Genomic DNA, 13,942 nt, shown 5'->3' on the forward strand with positions numbered 1-13,942 from the left:
TCAGTGAATGGACAGTTTGGTTACACCGCCATGAGGCTCGAGCTCCTCGGAGTAATGTAGCGCTTAAGTACCTGTCAGCTTCATAAAGGAGGGAGTAGACGGAGTAAATGTGTGTGTAAATAGAGTGTCAGATCAGGACCCCAGGGAGTGGAGGTGGGGGAGCGTGCATGCGTGTGTGTGTTGGTGTGTTTGTGCACCCCATTTGTTCCCCGATGCATACGTGAAGCATGTGTGTGTCAGCGCGTCCGTGCCTGTGAGTGTCACCGTAATGATCATTTAACCCTGCTCAGCATTCCCCAGGGCTCCTCGTCCCTCCTTTTCGACTTCACAGTGCTGCAGGCTCTCTGCCTCTTCTGTCTGCTTCTCACGGCTGGGCACAGTCGGGGAGCGCCTCCTTATTCATTCATGAGAGAGGCACCGGATAAATAAAAAGGTTCATTACTGTGCTAAAGTGTTACTAATGACATGTACCTGCCACTGAGCACCTCCGAAAATCTAATGTGACACACCAGAATGGAAAATCTATTCCGCGGCACCAAGGCCTCCAATGGCGTCTGCACATATACTCTATGGAAATTTCCCTCCGCTTGCCCTCCAATTGTGTCTCTCTAAAACCAATATTTACAATCCCATAGCCATTATGTCCTACTACGCCCTCTGAGCCTGCTGTTGCGACCTTCGCATTAGCCGAAAATTGGACTTTGGCGAACTTAGCGAGGGGAGAGGAGGCTCTTCTTGTGGAAACCAGGGGGCGCAGCATGATGAAACATAGGGTGTCTGTCCTTCAGGTCCCTGCTGCCCCAAACTCAAACTGACAACAAAGTCAGAAAGGCTTCGCCGTGCTGCATACCATTATCCAGCATCCCCAAGTGAAAGTCGCTTGAAACTAAATGCCAATAAGCCATTAGCCAATTCTATGACTGTCTCAGTTTATGTCATGGATGCACTGATAGTCTGAGGCTTTGTCTGTGCTTCAAAACTTGACTGGAGGAAAAAGAAGCCTCTAAGGCTCAAACAACAACATGTAGTTGATGCACAATTTAATACTGCAAATGTTAACGTAATCTCAATGATTATATCTGAAAGTTTCAACTGTTTCACGAAGTTCACTGACGGAATTGAGATCATGCTAAATAAGTCAGAGCAACATCTGAATTGTTGAAAATAAGAATAAGGAGTAAAATGACAAAAAGATGAACGTTTTTAAAATGGTTGTTAAAATTTTTAGAAGTAACATTTGTTTGAAAGGTTATGAGTATATATATTACCTGCAGTAGACAACTCCCTTGTTCTCTTCATTTGGTTTGAATCCAGCCTGGTTGGTCATTGAGGCTAAAGCAAACAGCTAATCCAAGAGGGGCTAAAATAGCTCTAATTTAACCAACGTCATTGTATTTGAAGCTGAAACTATGTCAAAGCCTTTTAATTGTCCTCATATTTGCACAGCAAGGAAACAATGGAAATAGAAGTAGGAGACTTGAACTGATTCATAGAGCCACTTCATAATATCTGAAGCAAAAATGCATGCAGTGCTAATTTCACACAAAAAATCCAAATAAGCTGCTTTTACTTTGAAAAACCAGCTTTTACTTTGAAGATTGTTTTCCTTTCTGTGTTTTGGCATCTTCCTGTTTGTTCCAGTGTTGGAACAACAGGCAGACTGATACAGATAGGACTCCCGAATATATGTCATCAGCACAATATAACATATAATGTATTCTTTTTCACATTTTGATGTTTTTTGAATATTTTTGTATCTACAGTACAAACCATTGATTAATCTTTGATCTATAGAAGGTCAGTGGTGGTGCACCATCTCCTTACCTTCTTTGTATATAACTACACAATGCAAACAAGATGACTATTTAAAAAACTTGCCACTACAGAAACACAGTTTTTATTTGCAGCTTGCAAACAAAATAAAATAAAACAAGATTTAATAAACTTAAAAAAACAACAACACAACAAACAGACTAAAGATTGCAGCCCAAACCAGCTCTTTATACAGAAACCTCGAATTTCACATTTAAATTTTTATACATATATTCATCAAGAATGCACTCATTTTCTGACTTAAGTCACTTTACATGTGAATGCAAACTTGCAACTTTGCTTGTGTAAAAATAATTAAATATAGGTGCCAAAGCCTTGGATTAACAGCAATATTATCATAAATGACAGTCTGTAGCTGTGTTTTATCCTGCTGAATGATCATCTTCTGTTCCACTAAGTTGCTAAGATGAACATTTTTGTTTTCATATATACATATTTTTGTTCCAGAAAGCACCTGAGCGACTGTCAGTCTGCTGTGTTTTGTCGTCGTCGTCCCGTGCAGAAAAAACTTGTTGCGTCTTTAGAAGCTTGACATCTAATTGAATCTCAGCTTCCATCAGCGTCTCAGCAGCATCTTCACATGACTGTTTGCTCAACATGTCTGCCCATTTCCACTGATTAATTCATACGAAGCCAAACCAAATGTTCTGCCTTGTTTGTCACGTCACACCCAGACCCTGCAGTCATCGGGTCACAATTAGAACGAATGTCTGCAGATTTCGGATAATCACAGTTTTAAAGGGAACAGCTAATACTTAGCTGGGGAGTCGAACTCTGAATACCGATTGGAAAAAGTGTTTTCAATTATGTCCCTTTCTTTTACAATGCATTAAGGTGAAAAACATGACAAAACTTCACAATTATTTTTAAAAATTAACTCAATTTGTTCTCTTTCAGACACTGCTTGTAATGTTTCCCTTTTGTTTGTGAGTTTAGTTTTTATGTTGTGTTTTGAGAACGTGTGGTATTCTGTCATTTTTACTTAAAAATTTAAATGTTAGCTTTGACAGACTGATGTTTTTTACTTGCTTTGCTTTAGTGAAATAATCACTATATCTATCAGATGATATAAATATAGCATATTTTACAGCTGACTCCTTGTAGCTCAGAGAATAGACATTAAAATACTTTTACTCGTCTGTAAATCACTGAATGATTTACAGACGAGTAAAAGAATAGACTTTAACCAGAAGAGTTAAAGTCTATTCTTTTACTCGTCTGTAAATCTGCCTCCCCAGGACCAGAACCACACATGGAGAAGTAGCATTCAGTTTTGGTGCTGCACTAATCTGGAAAAAACTTCCAGAAACCTGAAAAACTGCTGAAACACTGAGTACCTTTTAATCAACCAATTTATTTAGAGTTGAATTAAATTCATTTTAACTGAGCAGTTGTTAAAATTGATCTGAATTCCAGCTTGTTCTTCTTTATTATCCTACTGTACTATAATAGCTTTTATTGGTTTGGTGTTTTATGTTTTCATCATGTAAAGAACTTTGAATTGACTTTTTTCTGAAATGAGCTACACAAACAGGCCTGCCTTGCCTTGGCTTTTCAGGATGAGAATCTTCCTCAGGCTTTCAGAGGAACATCTGCAAGTCAAATGTTTGCAACATCCCAACTTTTTATGCCTTACTATGGAACTATATGCATAAATGTATTTCCCATTTGAATGAAGAAATTCAATAGTAAGAGAGTGAGAGCAGATGGTTGTTTGTTTTTGTATTTTTTTGATAGCGTGGATTATTTTGTCTGAAATAAATGTAAAATATTTTTTTAGGTTCAAATGAAAAAATGAAGAATATTCTTTTAAACACACACCCACACACACACACACACACACACACACACAAAAGAAAGGGGTTTATTGCTGAGACGTGAAGAGAGCGGAAAAAATCTAACTGAGATGAATTCCTCAACTAGTTTTCAGCCTCTAACATATGCTTCGAGAATCGTTCATTAAAAGTCACAAAACAAACTGAGCACTAAGTCAAAGATCATTAGCCTCGTGATGGATAATTGTAGAGGTCTAGTAGTGTTGTTATATTGCAGACCTTGTGACAACCCCTGTAATTATCCCTCCTCCCAACGCTTCCCAAGGGTCCCATAAAACACATTAGCACTCGGCCTGCACAGACCATTCAGACTCCTGCGCAGTCTTCCTCCCTTCAGCATCACCTCCCAAAGCAACAACAATCACCTGCTTACATATTCCAGTATGCTCATTTCATTATGATTTGCCACCGGGGTGTAAAATATGTCGGCCCTGGTTGTTTTACTTTCAAATGGGAAAGCCAGGTTCGCCGTTTATGTCTTTTACATTTAAAGGATCTAAAATCAGGGCTCCACTGAGCATACATTTGTCGCACTGTGTGCTTGAAAAGCCGGCTCAGTTCCTTATTCAGCAGCCTCTTCAGTCCGTGATTGACTCCTTCCCTCAGCACCCTGCAGCAGATGAAGGAACAGAGCTTAAACCTGTTACTGTCAGCCTCTCACCTGGATCATAAGAACTCCTGCTCGGAGCATGCAAACCAATATCCTCCTATTCTCCGCACAGCCGCCAAGGATTCACAGCGGTGGCTCTTCACAAAGAGCAGGGCCAAGCGCGCTCAGTGTTATCTTATTGAGTTACCTGTAGCTAAGCTCTGAGCGGGCGCACACAATGGCAGGCGGTTAATGACAGTGCAGGCCCTAACCCCTTGTCCCCGGCCTTTCCCTGAGCCTCATTTCCGCGCGGCGGCTGCCATTTCACAGCTGTTAGCCACAGACTCTCTTTGTCATGATTAAGGACAAATTAATAGATGCCTCCTGGTAATCAGCTTTCATTAGGGCTGTCAAGCCGTCAGTGGCGTTCGCTTGGTGCGCTGGACACAGGATGATCACATCCCAGTCGAGAGGCGCCGCAGCTGCCTGCGTGCAGCCTCTCTGCTCCTGTGTCTGTGCTCTTGCTGTGGCTAAAGTGTGGGTAACCAGTGCATTAGCACGCTCCTTCGTGGCACAAGTGCTTGTAGTTGGTGCATTAACGGTGCTCCGTGTGGAGCTGCAAGATGGAGGTCATCGCTGGAATGACATAAAGAGTAGTCTTTCTGCTGAGTGTAATTGGCCCCAGCATGCTGAAAATGGACTGTGAAATGTAAGGGGGGGGTCAAATAATTGATTTTTCCCCCGAATGCAGAATCCAGGGCAGGGCTGTTTAGAGAGTAATTTACAAGAGCAGTTCAGCTCAGGCTGACTGGCATATCTGCTGAAAGTTCCCAGAGGCAGAGGAAGAGATAAGACACACCTGAGACCCCGGAGCAGACGGACAGCAGTCACAGAGCTACTCAGAGGGCAGAGACATCAAACTCACTCACACATCATCTGTGTATGTATGCAGTGTAGGGGACAGCTGCATACACACACTCACATGCTCCGAGGATGATGGACACAGGCTATTGTATGTAGAAATAGACTCCCGTCTCTCCCTCTGTCGGTCTCCGGTTCTCCGTCTGTCCGCCTCCCACCCTCCTTCTGGAATTGATGAAATAAACTCATCAGACTTCCAGCAAGTTTGGCATTGTGCTGGAGAGCTGAAGTCATTTCAGTATGTAGATTTCAGACTTAAACCCATAACCGTGTTGCGTGGTGCATGACCACCCCCACCTGCTGGAGAGAGAAGGCTTGGTTGTGCATGATGGGATAGGAGCGTCTGCGAGGCTGGATACAGCCTGGCCCCGTGTATGCTCAGTGATTTCCCAACACTGCTGCCTAGGGGAATTAAGACAATGGCCTTAATGCAAATGCTTTAATCTAGTGACAAAATGGCATTTTATTTGCTCTGCCAAAACTGAGCTGAAATACATATGTAAGCTAATTGAGGAGAACCGGCTGCTTTGCAATCTGCTTGGCCCCGAAAATGGTTTCATCTTCAATTTGGAGAATATCTCCTTAAAGACAGCGGTGAGTGACATCCGTCAAGATCCAGAATCTATGTCATCTGGGTCTATAGAAAGCACAATGGCTTTCTGATTGAGAGTCATTGCTGTCAAAAATGTAGAGCTGTCACACTGAACGCGTCTCATGGAGACGTCTGTGTGGAGCGGCGTCAGCTCCCTTCAGTTTTCTTAAGCTTCTTGTTAAATTGCACCAAACAATTTTCAAGATCAATTCCAGCGTCCAAAAACAATGCACACAAATCCCATTTATTCAACACATATTGTGTTTGGAGAGGGCCCCTGTGTTTGCATGAAGGTAATTACAGTGGGATTTGATGTTGTGGTGTGCCCAGAATTCTCCAGCTTTAGATCAGGCTCGGGGTGCTCCACCCCATTAATGCTCCATATGGGGAACCCAGCTGTGATCAGAATTGGACGAGCGGGAGGGGAAATCGATTTCATTTGCAGGATTATTGATGTAACCGAGATGCCGTTTGTATGAAACATAAAGTCCTATTTCAGAGGTTATGGATGAGGCTGGATGGAGGAGCCGGCTGTTTGTTTTGTTCAGTGAAACATTACAGAAACAGAAAAGTCAGCGCACATGACGCTGTACGGTCTGCACCCGCATTGCACCACATTAAAGGGATAGTTCAGGATTTCTCGAGTGAGATTCTGCTGAAGGGTTAAAAACGGTTAATATCTTACCTTCATTTAGAACAAATTGGTTAATCGCAGACAGTTAGTCCAAGAACACCAGATCCAAATCTGTCTTCTGCCATTTTTAAAAATACTTTAGTAGTATAAATGCTTTTTTATGAATCTTCAAAGCAGGTGCGGCCAAAGTGTGGCCTGGGGCCATTTGTGGTTCGAGGACTGATTTTTAGTGACCCACAACTGCAGTTCAAGAATTATACTATTTATTTATCAAGCTTTTTATTTGTAATCAGGGTAACATTTTTACCACCATTATTATCTTCCAGTGGAAAATTAAATTAAATTTATAATAGATAGAAGCACACCTACTTAGAGACTTTTACTGAAAAGTCAACTTTGCTTTTTTTTATTTAGTAAACGTGACTAAAAATAACAGGTGTTTAAGAATAAATTGATCCAAACCTCGTTTCATACCCAAGAATAAATTTGTTCAACTGAGCCTAAAAAAATTGGAAAACTAGATTATTTTCTTTAAATACAACAAATGTGCAAAATCCTTCACTGAGAATAAATGTTTCCAGTCACAATAACGACCTAAAAAAAAAGTCCGGGAGCCCAGTCAAACCAGTCACTCTTTCTCCACCTGCAGTAAAACTTATATTACCAACATTTCTTCAACCAACATCAGAAGGTAGAAAAATAAAAATTAGGCCAACATGCAACTTTTATTGTTTGTTGTACTTTATATTAGAATGTTGTGTTAATGGTTTGTGAACATGTTCACGAATGAATAAAAATATCAAAAAAAGTTTAATTTCTCAGGACGATCATCATTTTATCACCACTGCTTGCTTCAGCTTTAGCCTCCACATTAGCATCCATTCTGGCTTATAGATCATTCTAGCCATATTCTGGCTCAAACACATAAAACTGGACCAGATGCTGAAGACGGAACGCTCCTTCTGTTGGACCTCTATTTGGTTAAAGTCCATCTGAGTTGTGTTCCTCAGCTGAAAATTGAATGGATTCATTTCATGCTTCATCTTTATGTATCACATGAAAACAAAAGTTTGTCTGCCGCTTAACTTTAAACAGGTGTCAGCAGAGGACTCAACAGATGCTGCTGCCATGTTTGTGGTAAGTCAGCCTGGAAAATGTTGTAAAAACTAACGCATTCTTAGCTTCTAGATGCTAATTTTGCTAAATGAAGACACCAAAAGAAAAAACGACTTCATGTAAACTTCCTAAAGCCTAAATGATTGATTTTACTGTTTGCTGTTCTTCTGTCTATAACAGTGTGACCTGCAACATACCAAAAACTGGTAGCAAAAAAAAAAAGATACTTCTGAAAAAAGATTTTAAAATCATGCTGTGGGAAAATTAATGACATAAATTTTTTTTTTTTTCTGTGGCAGGAGGCCAAAAAAAAAAAAAAAGCGCAGTGTTCAAAGTACAGCATGTTGTTGGCAGCAATAAGTGACCTGGCATCCAGCCTTTTTTCACCCTTTGCCAAACTTTCCCTCCACCTGTTCCCTACATTCTTCTGGAGGCTTTATAAGTCAGAGCGATGTGCTGGCGAGGTGATCACACTTACATTAAAACAGTATCAGAGTTTCCCAGGGTTCACATGGCCTAACAGCTGGATCTTTCAACTGAATCCATCCCTCTGCACAATTATTTCTCCCCCCTTTCTGAGTCTCAGTGCCCAGTCGGGTCGGCTGCGGTTCCCACTCGTTTAACTGCAGCAGTGGGAGCAATGGCGAACCAGCTGGGGAAAGCTTTTCTATTTTTTTTTTTTTTTTTTTTCATTCTGGGTTGATGACAGAACTGAGTTGAGATGAGGTAAGGTTAAAGAAGGGTTTCCCCATACATTTTATTTTAGCATTTCATCTCCAGAAAACACATCAACTTACAGTGATTTGATACATTGTTCATGTCTTGAACTTTAAATTTTGTCATATTACAACCTCCAACTTCAAACACATCTTAGTGGGATTTTTAAGTTAAACTTTAACACAGAAGTGCACAGCCGCGGGGCGAACGATACCTGATTGAATCCGTTTACAAATGAAAATCTAAAAACTGTTGCATACATGTGCATTCAGGCCCTTTTAAATAAAGCTGTCTAAATAAAACCAAGCGCAACTAGACGAGAATTTCTGTAATTACTCAAAAGAGTCTACTTGTAAGTAATTTAAAGTCATTTTTAGAACTGAGGTTGTGTAAAGATCTTGTTGGTAATAGTTACACTTGTTTGGTCACTGTGAGATTCTTGGAAATAAGCAGGTTCTCTGCGTTGTGGAGGCTAAATGCTAATCATACATATTCCATTTGTTTTATCTGACTTTTATTTAAATCAAATTGCATTATGTTCGCAGATATTGACTATCTAAACGTACGCAGGAGACCGCTGATAATTTTAAGCTAGTTAGCTGCCACCACCACATTTTCATCAAGCTTAAAGGACTTCTTTTGTTATTGACAAAAAATGTAAAAATCTCACTTAAAATACTATTTAATTATTCAAACTATCCTGTCAATCACAACATAAAGAGAGAACATTACCCAGACAGGTCAGAGATAAAGTTGTATAGAAGTTTAAAACTGATTTAAAGTTATATAAAGAAAGACATAAGAAAACCTATTTGGAGTTTGAGCAAGATTTTCTTCTGCAGGAACAAGAAAGATTGTATTATCAAAGAATATGGCAAGTTTTGGACATATTGTGCTCACACTTAAATCCAGATGAGAAGCAGGAAAACCTGTTCACTGGACGACTATTATTTGTAAATTTGGGCTCCACTGAACAAAGGAAACAAGAGAGACATTGTGGAAATTAACAAGTACTGTTGATGTAAAAGCAGGTGCTTCAGTTGGCTGGAACCAATTTAGAAATCTTTGAAAATGTTAGCTTTCTATGAACTATACATTCTCGCAGTGAAATATGGTAGTGGCAGCATCATTCTGTGGGGATGCTTTAATTTAACACATCCAGGAGAGTTTCTAGTTGATATAAAGATATATGAAGCTAAACGCAATGCAATTCTAGAGCAAAACCTGTAAAAAAAAATTGAAACTGGAGCAGAGTTTCACCTATCAGCAGAACATGCAGTCAGAGCCACAATGGATTGTTTTGGATCTTCAGTGGTCCAGTCAAAGTCCAGGCCTCAATCCAATGGTAAGACTTGAAAACTGAAGTTCAGAGATGCTTTCCTATTGAGCTATTCTGAAAAGAAGAATAGAGAATAAAATTCTGTTTCTTGCTGTGAAAAGCGGGCATCTCCGAAAACCTGCAGCTACAACTGAGGTGAAAGGCTCTGCAGAGTATCGACTCTGGAGGGTATGCATAGAAATGCACACCACATTTCTCGCTCTATTTTGCACTACGCTTTTGTAGGTGAATCGCATGAAAACCAAATAAAATACATTGAAGTTTGCGGTTGTGACGAAAAAACGTACATTTTGTCGTAGTTTCTTTCAGCGTTGTTTTGTCTTCTCGTCAGAATTTGACTTTTTCTGCCAACTGGTCTTGGTTGTCAGTTATCACAGGAGGGGCCTCAGAGGGCGGTCTCCTCCCCTCCAGCTTACTGTCCTTGTTGGTAGCAGATGTTTGTGGTGTTTGAGTGTCAGTGATGGGCAGTGTAAAAGCAGGCTTACACATGTTCATGTCACCCAATCGTTGCAACTGCAGGAGGAAGTTATGTCATGAAGCCAGCTGGCTCTAATATGCAGCATTGTGTAAAAAAAAAATAAAAACGACGGAGCAGAGGTGGAGCTAGACGCAAACTTGGCCGAGGCGCTCAAAATTTTTCTTGCTTTGGCTTTGGGGGTGCAGACAGACAAAAGGCATCCGCAGCAGAGTTTGTGCAACTTATCAAAGTATGTCATTAATTTTACAGCAAGCTCATGCGCAAGCGAGCGAACTGCGCCACATTGTTTCCAGCTATAACAATTGAGCATTTATTGGCTGAGAATTGGTTATTAAAGAAAACTGCAGCGTAATTGTGTTTTGACAGAGTGAAATCTGAGCCAAGCGGAAAAAAAAAAAAAAAAGAGAGACTATGGCATGTCTGCGAGGGGCCGTTGTTTTGATTTGTGCCTGTTTAGAGAGAAAAGGGGGGAAAAGGGCCCCTGTCTGGGAGAAAGGACTGAAGCTCTGTTACGGAGTTTAGGTCTCCATCTAGTCTAATAAAAAACACTTAAGCTAAACAACCCCCCTCTCGCTCTGCCTGTGTCTGGTCCTGGGAGCTACCTGGAGGCCCTCCACAGAGCACATTTAATAATAATGGTGCTCCTCTGCTCCCTCCCTGCTTCTCCCTGAGTGATGGGCAGTCCAACCAGCAGGACAGCATGAAGGGTGTGGTCATGGTCCCTACGGCTTCTGTTACACAAATCTAACCTGAATAGGGTTTTTATTTCTGGCCTCAACTTTGTTTTTATGTTTTCTTTTTCTCTCTCTCTCTCTCCAAGCTCCTTAAAGGTGATTTTGCTTCATCGTAATCCCTTGTTTTAGTTCCACGCAGGCCTCGGTGTGAATGAGCGGGATCGCACACACACACATAAAAAAATAAAATAAAATAAAAGACTTGTGCTCTTTCATGGCGTGGAAGCTGAATAAAAAGTGGCATTTTTTTTATTTGTTTTGCTTCATGTTTGATTCTCGGTAATGCAGACAATCAACAGGGTAGGGGAGTTAAATGCATTATAAATTACCGAGAGGGAGCCACCTCGCTCTTGGAGCTCTTCCTGGTTGCTGCTGCTGCCACTTTGGGTTATGTGAGGAGTAAAGTACTTTAGCAAAGACCGTGGAGCCGCTCCACGGCGCTCCTTTGCATATCAAATAAACAGCGGAGCGGGCGATGGCAGTGCCAACACAGACGGCTATGTTGCATGTGCACGCTGATGCACATGCATTTGAAGCCTTTTGAATATCTCCCATGGTGCAGGTCATGGTGACGCCATCTGGTGTGTGGAGGAACCTACGGAGATGTCTCGAACGGTGAGCTTTACCTGCAGGATGTGACACTTTTGATTTAAAGCATCACAGGTGAGTATAGTAATTAAAGGCAAGCCATTCATTCAGAATATAATTAGGAATTTTCCACAAGAGAGATTTCATATTACCACTAACTGGGTTTATGATTTTAAATTGGTAAATGGGTGGGTTTTTTTGCATCCTGCAAAGCTTTTATTGGCTATAAAAATAAATGTTTCCAGATTTTCACACTCAAATCTTATGTTTATAGCCCCCATTTTCTGTGTCCCCAATCCACAAGGTAAAGACGCACGGCTCGTATTTTCATAACAAAGCTTTTCTGGGGTCCAGCAAACAAACTGTTGTATGGATGTACCATTGATTTCACATTCACACGTCCAGACTTAAAGGGACTATGGGATTGCCAGTGAATCCCGAAATCTGTGTGCTGCTCACAGAGTGTCAAGTTGACATCCACTCCACTTCTGTAAACTGGCGAGATTATTCACTCAACAGGATCTCTTCCTGCCTTTCATCCTGCGAACTACAGGCCAATCCGGCCGCTGACAGCCAAGCGATAGCATACAGATGGAAATGAAGGTGGAAGAGGAAGAGAGAGGGAGAGGGGAGGAATGGTGCTGCTTCTCAAACACAAGAGGAAGCCTCTGGGTTCAGGGTTTAGGCTGATGCTCCAGACTGGATCTACTGACTTCATTTAGAGAGGGGTGGTCAGTGGTCAGTCTTCCACTTCGCTCCACACACGGGTGGTTTTTCTCATGGGCACTACGGCTGACAGCGCAGGGAGGCATGGACTCGGGGGGGCAGCACAAGTATTGTTCACATCCATGGTTAGCAAGTGAAGTTAAGCAGTATTTCTGTTGTTTTTAACAGTAAATGATCATGTTAGTGTAACCAAAAAGGATGCAAAAATAGGTCCCGTGAATATTTTCCATTTCAAAATTCCAAATGGCTTCAGACTTGAATTAAAAAAAACTTCTGCAGTTCTTTAAACATCCAGGAGACATAAATATGAAACATTTATCTTAAAAGTGCCCAATGGAAATCACAGTATATTCGTTAATATTTGAGTTACAAAACAACTTGGTGACATTCTTTTCAGTTCAGCAGTATGGCAGAAGACTGTTTTACTACTGTTGTGGGCTTTGGGCTTACTTAACTTAGTCCTACTTCAAAATGTACAAAACTAAGACTTACATCAAACTAAACTAAAATATTCTGGAGATTTATGAAACATTTCACTGGTTGTCATTTTTTTGTGAATCCAACACAAATCGTGAAACAACACAAATGTGATGTTGTCTTCTGACAGTATGGCTTCATCACTTTTTTGATGGTTTACATCTCAACTAGTGACACAGTGGTCACTTTCTCACATAAATATAGGAGATTCTTCGGGATCCAATTTCTCTATTCTTGTTCAAATTTCATTTAAAGAGGTAACATATCAAGCACTAGCAAAATACATTTAGATTTGCATCCATTAGAAAGACAAAAATCTGGAAAGTTGAAGTTTCAATATTCAATTTCAACTCTCGGCAGCGTCCTTGTCTATGCAGCATAAAACGTCCCCACAGCATGATGCCACCACCACCATTCTTCACTGTGAAAATTGTGTTTTAAGGGTGATGTGCAGTGTGAGTTTCCTGCCACTCATTTTCTTGCATGGATGCATAATATTAGGAAACATGGAACTTACATATTTGCTAGAAATTGCAAATTTCTCTTATTTTTGTCTTTATCTATGGTTTCTAACTACCCTCTGTAAGTTTGCCTGAAGAGCATTAATTCATAACTGACAATTCGATATTGCATTCAAGTAGTAATTGTGACTGCAATCATGCACATAGTTTCAATGCAATTTCATATGTTTTCAAGCTGGAATAGAAAGCATTAACACAATAAATCCAGAGGAATTTATAATGTCCTACCACTTTCACTTTTAACACACAACCCTACCCATTTTACTGTAAGCAGGTGTAGATGGGGGGGAAAAAGAGCACCTCTTTCTATTCTGATGGGGGAGGAAATCCTGCAGAGAAGTTGTTATTAGTGTCAGTTATTTGAGGGAGTAAATTGCACACACCTACTGCCTTGATAACAGCTCCATATATCAACTAAACTGGTCTCAAAACCCGATGTGAGCAATATGTGCTATGAAATGTATTTCCTTCTCCGTGGGCAACAATACAAAGAATGTCTTCTGCCTGTTCAGTCGTAACACTGGCACCCAGTCATTTTGCACTCTGGATCACAATTCTCAGTTACTGGAATGAAACCAATTTGAGCTCCTTTTAAGATAATGCAAATAAATATCAGCCCTGATTTGTCGGTTATTTATTTATTTTTTATTCCCCTCAACTGCCCCTCTCTTTGCTCCCTTATCAGCACACAGAGCATTTCTCTCTTTCTCAAGGGTCGCATGAAAGGTCCCTCTTTTCTTGAGAATCAAGGCAGAGGAGAAGCCTGGTCCAGGACTGATTCATGTCGCACACACTGCCGGGATGTTATGCATGGATAATTGATTGTCGAAGCAGCATGGCCA

The sequence above is a fragment of the Poecilia mexicana genome, unplaced genomic scaffold (assembly GCF_051168715.1).
Source record: "Poecilia mexicana isolate PSO_F unplaced genomic scaffold, ASM5116871v1 scaffold_5, whole genome shotgun sequence".
In the NCBI taxonomy this organism is placed as follows: Eukaryota; Metazoa; Chordata; class Actinopteri; order Cyprinodontiformes; family Poeciliidae; genus Poecilia; species Poecilia mexicana.